Raw genomic sequence first — 14,957 nt, forward strand, 5'->3', positions numbered from 1 at the left:
CAAAACAACCAGAAAGCAATCAATAAGATGACAGTAGTAAGTTCTTACATATCAATAATTACTCTAAAAATGAATGGATTGAATTCACCAATCAAAAGGCACAGAGTGGCCGGATGGATTAAAAATACAGACTGAACATTATGCTGACTACGAGACCCACTTCAGCTTTACGGATACACAGGGTGAAGGGTACTCAAAGTGAAGGGAAGGATGAAGATATTCCATGCAAGTAGAAACCAAAGGATAGTGTGGGTAGCCACACTTATATCAGACAAAATAAGCTGTAAGCCAAAAATAGTAACAAGAGACAAAGAAGAAGGTCATTATATAATGATAAAGGGGCCAATATTTCAAGAAGGTATAGCAAGTGTAAATATGTACACACCAACATTGGAGCATTTGAATATATTAAGCAAATACTAACACATTGGAAGGGAGAAACAGACAAGAATACAATTACAGTAATAGGGCATTCCAATGCCCCACTTTTAGCAATGGGTAGATCAATGAGAGAGAAAATCAATTAAAAAAACATTGGAATTGAACCATACTTTAGAACAAATGGACCTGATAGACATGTATAAAACATTCCATCCGACAGCAGCAGAATACACATTCTTCCCAAGGGTACACAGAACATTCTCTAGAATAGAACATATAAGACAAAAGAAGTCTTAACAAATATAAAAGACTGGAATAGTACCAACTATCTTTTCCAACCACAGTTGTATGAAACTATAATCAACAATAAGAGGAAAACTGAAAAATATACAAATATGTGGAAAATAAACCACATACTTCTGAAAAACCAAAGGCTCAAAGAAGAAATTAAATGGAAATAAATAATATTTCAAAACAAATGAAAATGAAAACACAACATACTAAACCTATGGCATGATGTAAAAGCAGTTTTTAGAAGGAAGTTTATAGTGATAAGTGCATATATTAAGAAATAGACAGATCTAAAATAAACAACTTAATGTTATATCTCAAGGAACTAGAAAAATGCAAATTAAGCCCAATATTAGCAAAAGGAAGGAAATATTATCAGAGCAGAAATAAATGAAATATAGACCAGAAAAATATTAGAAAAGATTGACAAAACTAAGGGTTGGTTTTTCAAGAAGATTTAAATTTTTTGAGAAACCTTTCACTAGACTAAGAAAAAAAGGAAAACTCAAATAAGTAAAACCAGAAATGAAAGTGTAGTCATTCCAAGGAAATATGTAGCCTCATAAGAGAATACTATGAACAATTATATGCCAACAAATTAGATAATCTAGAAGAAATAAATAAATTCCTAAAAACATACAACCTACCAAGACTGAATCAGGAAGAAATAAAAAATCTGAACAAAGCAATAATAAGTAAAGAGATTGAATCAAATCAAGCACTTCCCCCCCACAAAAAAACCCCAGGACCAGACATCTTCACTGGCAAATTCTAATAAACATTTAAGGAATTAACACCATTCCTCTTAAAACTCTTCCAGAAGATTAAAGAGGAGGGAACATTTCTAAACTTTGTTTATGAAGCCAGAATCATCTTGATACTAAGCTACATAAGGATACTTACAAGAAAAGAAAACTATAGACCAATATCCTGGATGAATATAGCTGCAAAAATTCTCAACAAATTATTAGCAACTTCAATTTAAATATAAATTAAAAGGATGATGTGCCATGACCAAGGGATTTATCCCTGAGGTGCAAGGGTGGTTCCATATAAGCAAAGCAATGAATGTAATACAACACATTAATAGAATAAAAAATAAAAACCACATAATCATATAAATAGCTGCAGAAAAAGCATTTGACAAAATATAACTTTTTTCATGATAAAGATCATAAACAATAAATCTAAAGCTAACATTATACTCAATGGTAAAAAATGGAAATCTTTTTCTCTAGATCAAGAACAAGATAAGGATGCCCACTTTCACTACTTTTATTCAATATAGTCCTAGCTAGAACAATTAAACAAGACAAAGAAATAAAGAGAATCCAAATTGAAATGGAAGAAGTAAAACTGTAATTATTTGCAGATGATATGATTCCATATATAGATTCTATATATAGAAAATTGAAAACCTCAACCAAAAAACTGTTGGTATTGATCAACAAATTTAGTAAAATTGCAGGATATAAAACTAACATACGGATCAGTTGCATTTCTATACATTAACGATGACACACCTGAGAAAGAAAGAAAACTATGTCATTGACAATGGAAAAAACTATAAAATACTTAGGAATAAATTTAACCAAGGAGGTAAAAGATTTGTACAATGAAATCTACAAGACTTTGTTGAAAGAAATTGAAGAAGACACAGACAAAGGGAAAGATATTCCTTGTTTATGGATCAGAAGAATTAATACTGTAAAAATATCCATACTACTCAAAGCCATCTATAGGTTCAATGCAATCCTTATTAAAATTCCAATGACATGTTTCAGAGAAGTGGAAAATAATCCTATAATTTTTATGGAACCACAAAAGACCCCAACTGACAAAGCAATCCTGAGAAAGAACAAAGCTGGAAGCATCACACTTCCTGATTTCAAACTATAATACAAAGCTATAGTAATGTTAAGTGTAGTACTGGCATAAAAATAGACACATAAAATAATGGAACATAATAGAGAGTCCAGAATTAAACCCCTGTATGTACAGTCAAATATCATTTGACAAGGGAACCCAGTACATGAAATAGGGAAAGGAGAGTCTCTTCAACAAATGGTGTTAGAAAAACTGGATAAACATATGCAGAAAAATGAAATTAGACCCCTATTTGATACAACTAACAAAATTTAGTATGAAATGGATCAAAGACTTAAACATAAGATCTGACAGTTAAAGCACAAACAACAAAACAAAAATAAAAAAGTGGGACTATATCAAATTTAAAATCCAAAATTGGGCAGAAGACTTAAATAGACATTTGTCCAAAGAAGATATACAGATTGCCAACAAACACATGAAAGGATGCGCAACATCATTAATCATTAGAGAAACACAAATCAAAACTACAATGAGATATCATCTCACACCGGTCAGAATGGCCATCATCAAAAAATCTAGAAACAATAAATGCTGGAGAGGGTGTGGAGAAAAGGGAACCCTCTTGCTGTTGGTGGGAATGTAAATTGATACAGCCACTGTGGAGAACAGTATGGAGGTTCCTTAAAAAGCTAAAAATAGAACAACCATATGACCCAGCAATCCCACTACTGGGCATATACCCTGAGAAAACCATAATTCAAAAAGACTCATGTACCACAATGTTCATTGCAGCTCTATTTACAATAGCCAGGACATGGAAGCAACCTAAGTGTCCATTGACAGATGAATGGATGAAGAAGATGTGGCACATATATACAATGGAATATTACTCAGCCATAAAAAGAAACAAAACTGAATTATTTGTAGTGAGGTGGATGGACCTAGAATCTGTCAAACAGAGTGAAGTAAGTCAGAAAGAAAAACAAATACTGTATGCTAACACATATATATGGAATCTAAAAAAAAAAAAAGGTTCTGAAGAACCTAGGGGCAGGACAGGAATAAAGACGCAGAGGTAGAGAATGGACTTGAGGACCTGGGGAGGGGGAATGGTAAGCTGGGACCAAGTGAGAGAGTGGCATTGACACATATACACTACCAAATGTAAAATAGCTAGTGGGAAAGAGCCCCAGAGCACAGGGAGATCAGCTTGGTGCTTTGTGACCACCTAGAGGGGTGGGATAGGGAGGGTGGGAGGGAGACATGAGAGGGAGTGGATATGGGGATATATGTATACGTATAGTTGATTTACTTTGTTATACAGCAGCAACTAACACGACAATGTAAAGCAATTATATTCCAATAAAGATGTTAAAAAATCAAATGAAATCAAATCAAATCTATGGCATGAATTATCTAAAAAAATAAAAATAAAAGCTTCTGCACAGTGAAAGAAACAAGTCAGCAAAATGAAAAGGCAAGCTATGGAATGGGAGAAATATTTGCAAACTGTATATCAGATGAAGGGTAAATATCCAAAATATATTAAAAACTCATACTACTCAATAACAATAACAACTACAACTACAAAAGCAACAACCAAACAGTCTTATTTAAAAGTGGGGAGAGTGCTTGAATAGATATTTTCCCAAAGAATACATCCAAATGGGCTACAGATACATGAAAAGATGCTCAACATCATTAACCATCAGGAACATGCAAATCAAAAACACAATGAGATACCACCTCATACATGTTAGAATGGCTATCATCAAGAAGACAAGAAATAACAAGAGCTGGTGAGGATGTGGAGAAAAGGGAACTCTTGTACCCTGTTAGTGAGAATGTAAATTGGTTCAACTTTTTTGGTAAAAAATAAAAATAGAAATAATATGATACAGCAATTCAACTTCTGGGAATATATCAAAGGAAATAAAAACAGGATATTGAAGAGATATTCATTTCCATGTTTACCGCAGCATTATTTACAATAGTCAAGATATGGAAACAACCTAAGTGCCCCTCAGCAAATAAATGTCATATATATATGACATCTTTATTCAGTATAGTACTGAAGTTCTTGCTAGAGCAATTAAACAAGACAAAGAAATATATATATATATATTTCTATATATATATATTTCTATATATATATAATGGGAAATTATTCAGTCATGAGAAAGAAGGAAATCCTGCCATTTGCAGTAACATGGATGAACCTTTAGGACATTATGCTAAGTGAGATAAGTCAGACAGAGGTAGACAAATACCATATGATAGTACATTTATGTGGAATCTAAAAAAGAAAAACTCAGAAAAACAGAGTTAAGAATAGTGGTTACCAGGTGCTGCCAAGTGGGATGACTGGGAATATGTTGGCCAAAGAGTAACAACTTGCAGATAGAAGGTGACTAAGTTCTGAAGATGTAATTTACAACGCTGAGTATAGTAACAATACTGTATTATATACTTCAGTTACTAAGGGACTAGATCTTAAATGCTCTGTATGATCTCACTTACGTGTGGAGTCTAAAATAGTCAAATTCATAGAAGCAGAGAGTAAAATGGTGATTACGAGGGGGGTGGGGGAATAGGAGAGATGCTGTTTAAGGGTGCAAACTTGTAAGTAGTTTTTAAGTCCTGTAAATCTAATGCACAGTATAGTGAGTATAATCAACCATATTTTATTATAAATATCAAACTTGCTAAGAGACTAGATCTTAATTATTCTCATCACAAAATAGAAATGATAATTATGTGACATCATAGAGGTGCTAGCTAATGCTACAATAGCAATCATATTGCAATGTATATAAATGTATTAAATCAACATGTTGTACACCTTAAACTTACACATAGTTATAGGTCAAATATATTTCAATTTTAAGAAAGGAGGGTAATCAAGATGGTAGAGTAGGATGATGCGGAGCTCACCTCTGCCAATAAACAGATAAAAAATACATCTACATGTGGAACAATTCTCATGGAAAATTAACTGGAAGCTGGCAGAAGAACTCCTATACAATCAAAGCTTCAAGAAAGATCTCCATGTAACCAGGTAGGATGGGAAAAAAATGATTGTGTTGGGATCTGCACCCATGGGAAATATATGTATGGAAGAGATGGTCCACATAAGTGGACCCTCACCTTGCGGAGTGAGCAGGTCAAACCACAATCTGGGCATCCCAGTCCTGGGGTCTTGAGCAGAAGAGTCAGGCCCCCTTTCCCAGTCAGGCTGAGAAATCTGCCTAAAGAGCCTATACCACTCGTGATGAGTACATGCATGTTGGCTTGCTGACAATCAGGGCAGCGAGCCATGCACTGGCAGCTGACACCTCACTGCACTTCCCAATCCAAAAGGAAAAACACCCCAGCCCTGCTCACTCTATACCACAGCCTAGCATGAGATCTGAGCAGATACTTGGTCTAGTTATGTAGAGACAGATTGGGGTGCTTGGGGTGTGTGATCTGAGTGAAACACAAGGCCACTGTCACCATATACATGAGGCAACAGGTGTGGCCAAGGGGACACTGTCAGTGTGTGGGGTGGTGCAACAGGAGTACACAGCAGCTAAGTGCGGAATTTTGAGCAGACAGGCCCTGGGAGAGGACTCATCTAGCTACACAGAGATAACCAGGAGGACCTAGAGGTGGGGTGGTGATGACCATTGTCAACATGCTCAGGAGTACACAGCAGTTCATCTCCCAGTGAGAGTACCCTGCCACCACCCACTCCACACCACTGCTTAGCACTAGATCTGGGGCAGACAGATCCTGGGGGAAGTCTGCCACAGAGGCAACCCAGATAGCAGGTGGCAGCACAGCCACCTCAATTCCTGCAGCCACAATGTCCCAACCCTTAGCCCCAGCCTACTCCACACCACAGACTTGCACTAAATCTGGGAGAAACACAAGAGAGAAAGGGATACAACCTTGGGCTGCTTCTGAGTGGAACCACGGACACTTACATAGGTGGCACACAGATCCTCTGTGACCACACGGGCCTCATTTGCTTCAGCAATCATCTCTTTCAGGACAGGACGTGCACTCAGGAACAATGGAGCCTGATCAAACTTGACCCTCAGGGCTTCCACAACAACTGGGGAGCAGAAACTGTCCCTGACAAGGCAGCGACAGACAAAGAGCAGAGAGGAAGCCCCACCTCACATCCAGCACCGGTTCTAGATACTAACACCAACCACACCCCTTATCAAGGAAAGACATGGCTGGCATCAATACTGAAACCAGCCCTTGCACCAAAAATATTGGACTCACACATTCTACACAGGAATGCTCTCACAAAAAAATACCCCTTCAAGACCACAGTAGATAACTATTTCTCCTAAATTCATAGAGACAGAGAAAGTTAAGTAAAATGAAGTGGCAGAGGAACAAGAGAAATCCCCTGAAAGAACAAATAATAAAACAGACCTCACCACTCTACTAGATCCTGAGTTTTAAAAGGAGGTAATAAAAATGCTAAAGGAAGTAAGAAAGATTATCAACAGAAATATAGAACACTATAACAAGAACTAGAAACTATAAATATGAACCAATCGAAATTAGACAACTCAATTGCTGAGATAAAAACCAATCTAGAAGCAATGAATAGCAGACTAAATAGCACAGAAGAATGAATAAGTGATCTGGAAGATAGCGTAACATAAATCATAAATCAAAACAACAGACAGAAAGACAAATGAAAAAAAAATGAAAACAACATAAGAGATCTATGGGATAATATAAAGCATGCCTACCTATGTATAATAGGGGTTACAGAAGGAGAAGGGGGGGGGGATCAAAAATGTATTTGAAGAAATTATGGCTGCAAACTTCTCAAGCCTGAAGAAGGAAATAGATATCAAGGTACAGGAAGCATAGAGGATCCCAAGCAAAATGAACCCAAACAGACCCACACCAAGACGTACCATAATTCAACTGGCAAAGTTAAAGATAATAAAAGGATTCTAAAGGAAGCAAGAGAAAAACAAAGTTACAAGAGAACCCCCATAAGGCTAACAGCTGATTTCTCTGCAGAAACTTGTGCAGGCCAGAAAAGAGTGGCATGATATAGTTAAAGTCCCAAAAGAGAAAAATATGCAACCTAGGATACACTACCCAGCAAGATTATCATTTACCATAGAAGGAAAGAGAAAGAATTGCTCAGACAAGGAAAAATCTAAAAGAATTCAGCAATACTAAACCTACCCTAAAAGAAATATTGAAAGGTCTTCTCTAGATAGAAAAGAATCAAGATTCTATAAGAAAGAGAAAATCACAATAGGAGGGGAAATATATAAAAAGATGACTTAAATAAACCAATACATAGATTAAAAAACAACCAAAAAATTTTGTAAAACTGATTATAACTATAATTAACAGTAAAATGATAAGCATGATGATGTAAAATAGGACATCAAAATCACAAAATAGGGAGGAAGGGAGTATAAAATTATAGATCTTTTAAAATGTGTTTGAACTTGTATGACTATCAGTTTAAAGCAAGTAGCTATAGTTATGTGTCAACATACTTGAAAACGAGAGTAACCACAAATTAAAAGCATACAATAAATTCACAAAAATGAAAAAGAAGAGAACTCAAGCATAGTACAAAAGAAAGCCATCAAATCACAAAAGGAAAAATGAAAAGGTGAATAAAGAACTACAAAATCAACTGGAAAAAAAAATTTAAATGACAGTAAGTACATACCTATCAATAATTGCTTTAAATGTCAGTGGACTAAATGCTCTGATCAAAAGACATAGAGTGGCTGATTGGATAAAAAACAAGAACATACAATATGCTGCAGACAAGAGACTCACTTCAGGGTGAAAGACACAAACAGATTGAAAGTGAGGGGAAGGAAAAAGATATTTCATGCAAATGGAAACAACAAGAAAGCATGAGTAGTAATACTCATACCAGACACAATAGACTTTTAAAAAAGGCCTTAAATAAAGACAAAGAAGGACATTATATAATGATAAAGGGATCAATACAAGAAAAGGATAGTACACTCGTTAACATATATGAACTCAATATAGGAGCACCTACATATGTAAAACAAATACTAACAGACATAAAGAGAGAAATTGGTAATAATACAATAATAAAAGGAGAATTTTACATGCTGCTGACATAAATGGACAGATCTTCCAGACAGAAAATCAATAATACAACACAGGTTCTAAATGCCACAATAGACCAGTTGGACTTAATTGATATCTAAAGGACACTATATCCAAAAAAACCCCACAAAAAACAGAATACGCGTTCTTTTAAAGTGTGCATGGAACATTCTCTAGGATAGTCCACATACTAGGTCACAAAACAAGCCTCAACAAATTTAAGATGATAGAAATTATTTCAAGCATCTTTTCTGAACACAAATGTATAAAACTGGAATCAATAACAGAAAGAAAAATGGGGGAAAAATGAACACACTGAGACTAAACAACATGCTACTAAAAAACAGTGGGTCAATGATAAAATCAAAGAAGAAATCATAAAGTACCTTGAGACAAATATCAATAAAAGCACAACAGTACAAAAATCTATGAGATGCAGCAAAAGCAGTTCTAAGAGGGAAACTCATAGTGATATAGGACTTCCTCAAGAAACAAGAAAAATCTCAAATAAACAACCTAACATACCACCTAAAAGAATTAGAAAAAGAAAAACAAAGCCCAAAGTCAGCAAAAGGAGGGAAATAATAAAGTTAAAGAGGAAATAAATAAATTAGAGATAAAAAAATAGAAATGATCAATAAAACCAACATGGGTTTTTGAAAAGATAAGCAAAATTGACACACCTCTAGCCAGGCTCACCAAGAAGAAAAGGGAGAAGACCCAAATAAAGAAAATAAGAAGTGAAAGAAGAGAAATAAAAACTAATACCACAGAAATACTGAAAATCATAAGAGAATACTATGAACAGTTTTATGCCAAAAAATTCGTTAAAAAATCCACAAACAATAAATGCTGGAGCGAGTGTGGAGAAAAGGGAACCCTCCTATACTGTTGGTGGAAACAAAAACTGGTGCAGCCACTATGGAGAACAGTATGGGGTTTCCTTAAAAACCTAAAAATAGAGCTGCCATATGACCCAGCAATCCCACTTTTGGGTATCTATTGGAAAAAATGAAAACTCTAATTCGAAAAGATACATGCACCCTAATGTTCATAGCAGTACTATTTACATTAGCCAAGACATGGAAATAACCCAAGTGCACATTGACATATGATTGGTTTAAGAAGATGTATATAATGGAATATTACTCAGCCATAAAAAAAATGAAATAATGCCATTTGCAACAACATGGATGGACCTAGAGAATATTAAACTTAGTGAAGTAAGTTAGAGAAAGACAAATATTATATAATATCATTTATATGTGGAACCTAAAAATAATACAAATGAATCTACATACAAAACAGAAACAGACTCACAGACGTAGAAAACAAACTTATGATTGTCAAAGGGGAGAGGGAGGGAGGGACAAATTAGAAGTATAGAATTAAGAGATACAAACTACGGTATATAAAGTAGGTAAGCTCAAAAATTTACTTTATACTACTGGGAATTATATTCAATAGCTTGCAATAAATTTGGAAAAAATAACTTAATACTTTGCTGTACACCTAAAACTAATGTAACATTACATATTAACTACACTAAGTAAAAAATTTTTAATTAAAAATGAAAATCTCCTGATATGGCAATATGTGTAATTTTTTTGAGGGCCTAACTTACTATTGGGCATTAATTGAATCTACCTCAAAGAATGAAGGACATAAAATCAGATTGACATCTGAAATACACATCATGTCTGAGTATTGTCAGAGAAACACTATTAAGTAAGGCTTTCTCCCTGATTAAATTCGAACCCAGAAATAATGAAATAATTGGAACAGTATCTGTCCATAGTAATATCTTTTATATGGGCAAGAACCATTTCTATGGGAAGGCATAGTAAAAATTTCTGCAATTCTTACTAATTTGTTCTGAAATGAAAAAAATTATATTATGACCTACTGTGATGTGGTATAATATTGGTATTGTTGATAATATTCAACTACCTTATTAATTAAGGCATGAGATAATATCGATACTGCTGATCAAATATATTGAGAAGTTGAGTTAAAGCCTCCAGGGAATGTATTACCAATGTAATATCACTAGCCTGAGGAAAACCTGGATTTAGTTAACCATTGACTAATTTCTATGCTAAATAGTTCTGTACAAACTTATCATAAGGTAAAAGTCATAGATCAAGGAGGAATCAAGTAATAAATTAGTGCAAAAATATGAAAATTTATGTAATGGGTTTATAGTGTAGATTGGTTGTTTTTGAAGTCTATCCCTACCCCACACTGGCTTCTCTAAGTGTTAGGAATATACGCCTTGATACTATTTTTATACTTGTTACATAAATGTTATACTAAATGTGGATGCTCAGACAACCAGGACAATTTTTCTGTAAGAGTGCCTAGGCAAAGGGCTTTGGGGTGTGATCTATGAAATAAATGACTAACTCAGCAGACTTGTGATTGCCCAAATTTACACATTTCAGAAGTCATCAGAATTGGTTCGTAAAAGAACCACTGCCTGAGAAAGTGTCTTTGTATAACTGTGACTTGGGCCATGCCAGATGTTTTATGTTAACCATATGATATATAATGAATACCTGTTTTTGTAAGTCTGGGGCTTTTAGGCTAAGCTGTATCAGTTTGAATGCTGGAAGCAGGGCTTGAAGACTGAGTAGCTAATTTCACTCACGTGAATGCTCCATGCCTACATAACTGATCCCCAATAAAAACCTTGGACACCAAGGCTCTAGTGAGCTTCCTTGGCTGGCAGCACTGTGCACATATTATCACACATCATGGCTGGGAGAATTAAGCTGTGTCCATGTGACTCCACTAGGAATCTCATACCTGGTTTCTTCTAGACACATTCTATGTCTTTTTCCTTTGCGGATTTCAGTCTGTATCCTTTAAACATAATAAATTGTACACATGAGCTTATCTAGGTCTGGTGAATCATCAAACCTGAGAGGTGATGGGGACACTCCAAAATAGCTAGACATATGTAACAATGGAATAGAATTGAGAGTCTAGAAATGAATCTTAATACTTATGTCAATTGATTTTCTATAAGGGTTTCAAGACAATTCAATGAAGAAAGAATAATCTTTTTAACAAACAGAATTGAGAAAACTGGAGAACCACATGCAAAAGACCAAAGTTAGACTCCTGTGTTATATCATACAAAAGTTAAATTAAAATGGATCAAAGAGCTAAATGTAAGAGTTAAAACTAAAAACTCTCAGAAGAAAACACGAGTAAATCTTCATGATCTTGAGTTCAGCAATGATTTTTTAGATACAACACCAAAAGCAAAAGCAACAAAAAATGGAAGTTCATAGAAATTTAAAACTTATACTTTAAAAGATACTGTCAATAAAATGAAAAAGAAACCTACAGAATGGAGGATATATATAAATTTAAAATATGTCTAACATATCAAATCACACACCTAACTTAGCATAACTCAAGAGATGGGGTATTTCAGACTGGAGCTGGAACCTATACAAAAAGGAAGCAAATGCAAATATTATGTTTCTAAAATTTTATGTGAAGTTAGCAGCAATTTGGAGGTCAATTCCCATTTACAGAAGTGATGGGTTATTAAGCTACAGGGGCTCCTGAACAGCAATGACAAAAAGAAAACAAAAGCCATCTTGCTGCATGATGGAGAAGGCCTATAATCATGGAAAAAGGAATATACAGGAACTTTAGAAAAACATAATGATCAGAGTAGTGGAAGAATCATCATCAGTCTGCACCAGGTAATGTTTGAAGCCTAACTTTTTTGAAATTTTTGAATTTTGAGGGTGTGTTGTTTCTAATACAATTTAATTTTTTTTTTTGTTTTTATTTTTATTTTAACAGCTTTATTGGGATGTAATTTACATACCATAATTTCAACGCTTTAATGTATACAATTCAGTGGTTCTTAGTGTAACTACTAAAAGACTTGTGTAACCATCACAACATCCAATTTTAGATTTCTGTCACCCCACAAAAAAACCCATTACACATTAACAATGTTTTTTCATTCTCCTCAACCCTCTCATTCCTAGGCAATCACCAATCTACTTTCTGTCTCCACAGATTTGCTCTTCTGGGCATTTCATATAAATGGGACAATACAATATGTGATCTTTTGTGAGTGGCTGCTTTTACTTTACATAACGCTTTCATGGTTCATTCATGTTGTAACATGGATCAATATTTCATTCCTTTTTATAGCTGAATGCTATTCTATTGTACAATTTTAAATTGAGACATAAGACGTTTCATCATAAACATATAAGATGATATGATTACTGGTGTTTTATAAAAATTGACATATAAAAAATTACAATTTAATTTTTCAATTCAGTATGAATGCATAAAATTTGTTATTAAGGTTATCCATTTAATAAATATGAAGAGAACTGTTTCCTTAACAATTAGAAATATTACATTTTCTCCTCTTTAATCTTTTATTCCAGCAGTTTGTTTTTATTCCACCATACCCAGAAAATTAGACTTTAATATATTTCTGTGATTGAAAGTCTAATATTGATAATTCTGTCATATTTCTCTGCAACAAAATGTTAATATATATTGTAATTATTTATTGTGAAACCTGTGTAAATATAAAGCTCTAAATATTTAACAGTATATTCAAGATTTAGTCATTATTGCAATATTTGGAGCAAAATTGGTTAGAACAGTATTATGAAATATGAAAAATAATTATTAACAAAGAATAACATTTTATTGTACTATAAATGCATCCTCTTAATAAATTGATAGTGCTTTCTCTCAATGAGTTTGTGTATACATAGAAGAATATTATTTTTACTGATGAGATCAAAGTGAGCATCAACTTTCTTCCCAGTTTTTATTTTTGAGAGTGTTATCATTGAGAGATCTTATTCATGTCAAAAGGTAAATGTGAAAGTTGAAAGATTAGGTGGCAGACAGATACATGATAGATACAAGGAGAGAGAGAGAGAGAGAGAGAGAGGAAGGGAGAGGGAGAACACAGTTATTTTAAGTCCTTACAAGCTATATGTCAAAAATCCCATATTAAGCTATCACTAAAGTTTATTTACAAAGATCTATCACCCACCAGCTAATTTGCCCTGCTGTCACTACTTTGGTAAACAAAGAATCGAAAGGCACTTGAACTTCCAAAGGATTTTGTTATCCAAAGCCCACGATTACTTCCTTTCTAAATACCAGCACCAATCTTCCAATTATCCACTGATTTGACACCCGGAAGTTCCTACACTCTGAGCAATCCATGATTGTCAGAAAAAGAAGGGGTGAGGTAAGTTTTCTTTCAAGAGTGAGAGAAGAGAAATTTAGAAAGTGGAGATAGAAAAAAAGAACCTGTTAAGAATGCTCTGAGTATCACAAGATATTAAACACTTGAGGGTCAAAAACATATTTCCCTTAAATTATCAACATGCGTATCTTGGAAAAAAATGTTGCAACCAGTATCCCAGTTTGAAGATTACTACTTTATATTGTCAGATCTTCTCATATTGATTGAGATGATTTCATGACCAAGTGCAAAAATTTTTATTGAGCATCCACCATGCGCAAGGCACTGGTCTAGCAGCTTGGGACGCAGCCATGAACAGGACCACAGTGTAAGGACTCTATGTACATTATAGTGGTGATGACAGGCTATATGTAAGTAAATGATAAAATAATTCAGAAGGAGAGCAAAGAAATCTACAAAATAATTTCAAAGAATTTAAGTGAATGGAAGAAAATAATGCAGAGTAGTGTGAGGAGTGGTCTAGTGGCCAAGGATTATTTCTAAGGAGGTGACATTTAAGACAAAAGTATAGAAAGAGAGTACTCTAGTCTGAGGCAGACTGGTGGCCTAGGGATGTCTTTATGGTGAAAGAATGCCTCTGTGAAGGGTTGGCATATGACCTGTGTGACGAGATGTCAGCCATACAAAGAAATGGAGAAGAGCAATTTAGGCCAAGGTACACTAGAAAAAAGTCGATCACCTTGTCCAGGTTTGCTAAAGACTTTCTTGGTTTTGGCACTCTAATTCCCAAGATCTGGGAAGACCCTCAGTCCCAGGCAAAGTAGGATAGTTTGTCAGCCAACAAGAGGTCCATGATCTACTGGAATATGAGGTCTACTTAAAGGTCAGTGGCCTGATGGCCAATATCAAATCCACAGCTGGGGTCACTGGCAGCTTGACCCTAAGAAAATAAAAAGAATTAGAGAATAAACCTTCTTCATTCTGAGACATTTAGGCATCTGGGACTGTGGCTCTCAGTAGCACACCAGCCTTAGCTCAGCACATTAATAATTAGTCAGCCTTAGAGTGAATAACTACTTCTCTGTGATATCAGAGAGTAAAGTCGCTGATC

The sequence above is a fragment of the Balaenoptera acutorostrata genome, chromosome 15 (assembly GCF_949987535.1).
Source record: "Balaenoptera acutorostrata chromosome 15, mBalAcu1.1, whole genome shotgun sequence".
Lineage (NCBI taxonomy): Eukaryota > Metazoa > Chordata > Mammalia > Artiodactyla > Balaenopteridae > Balaenoptera > Balaenoptera acutorostrata.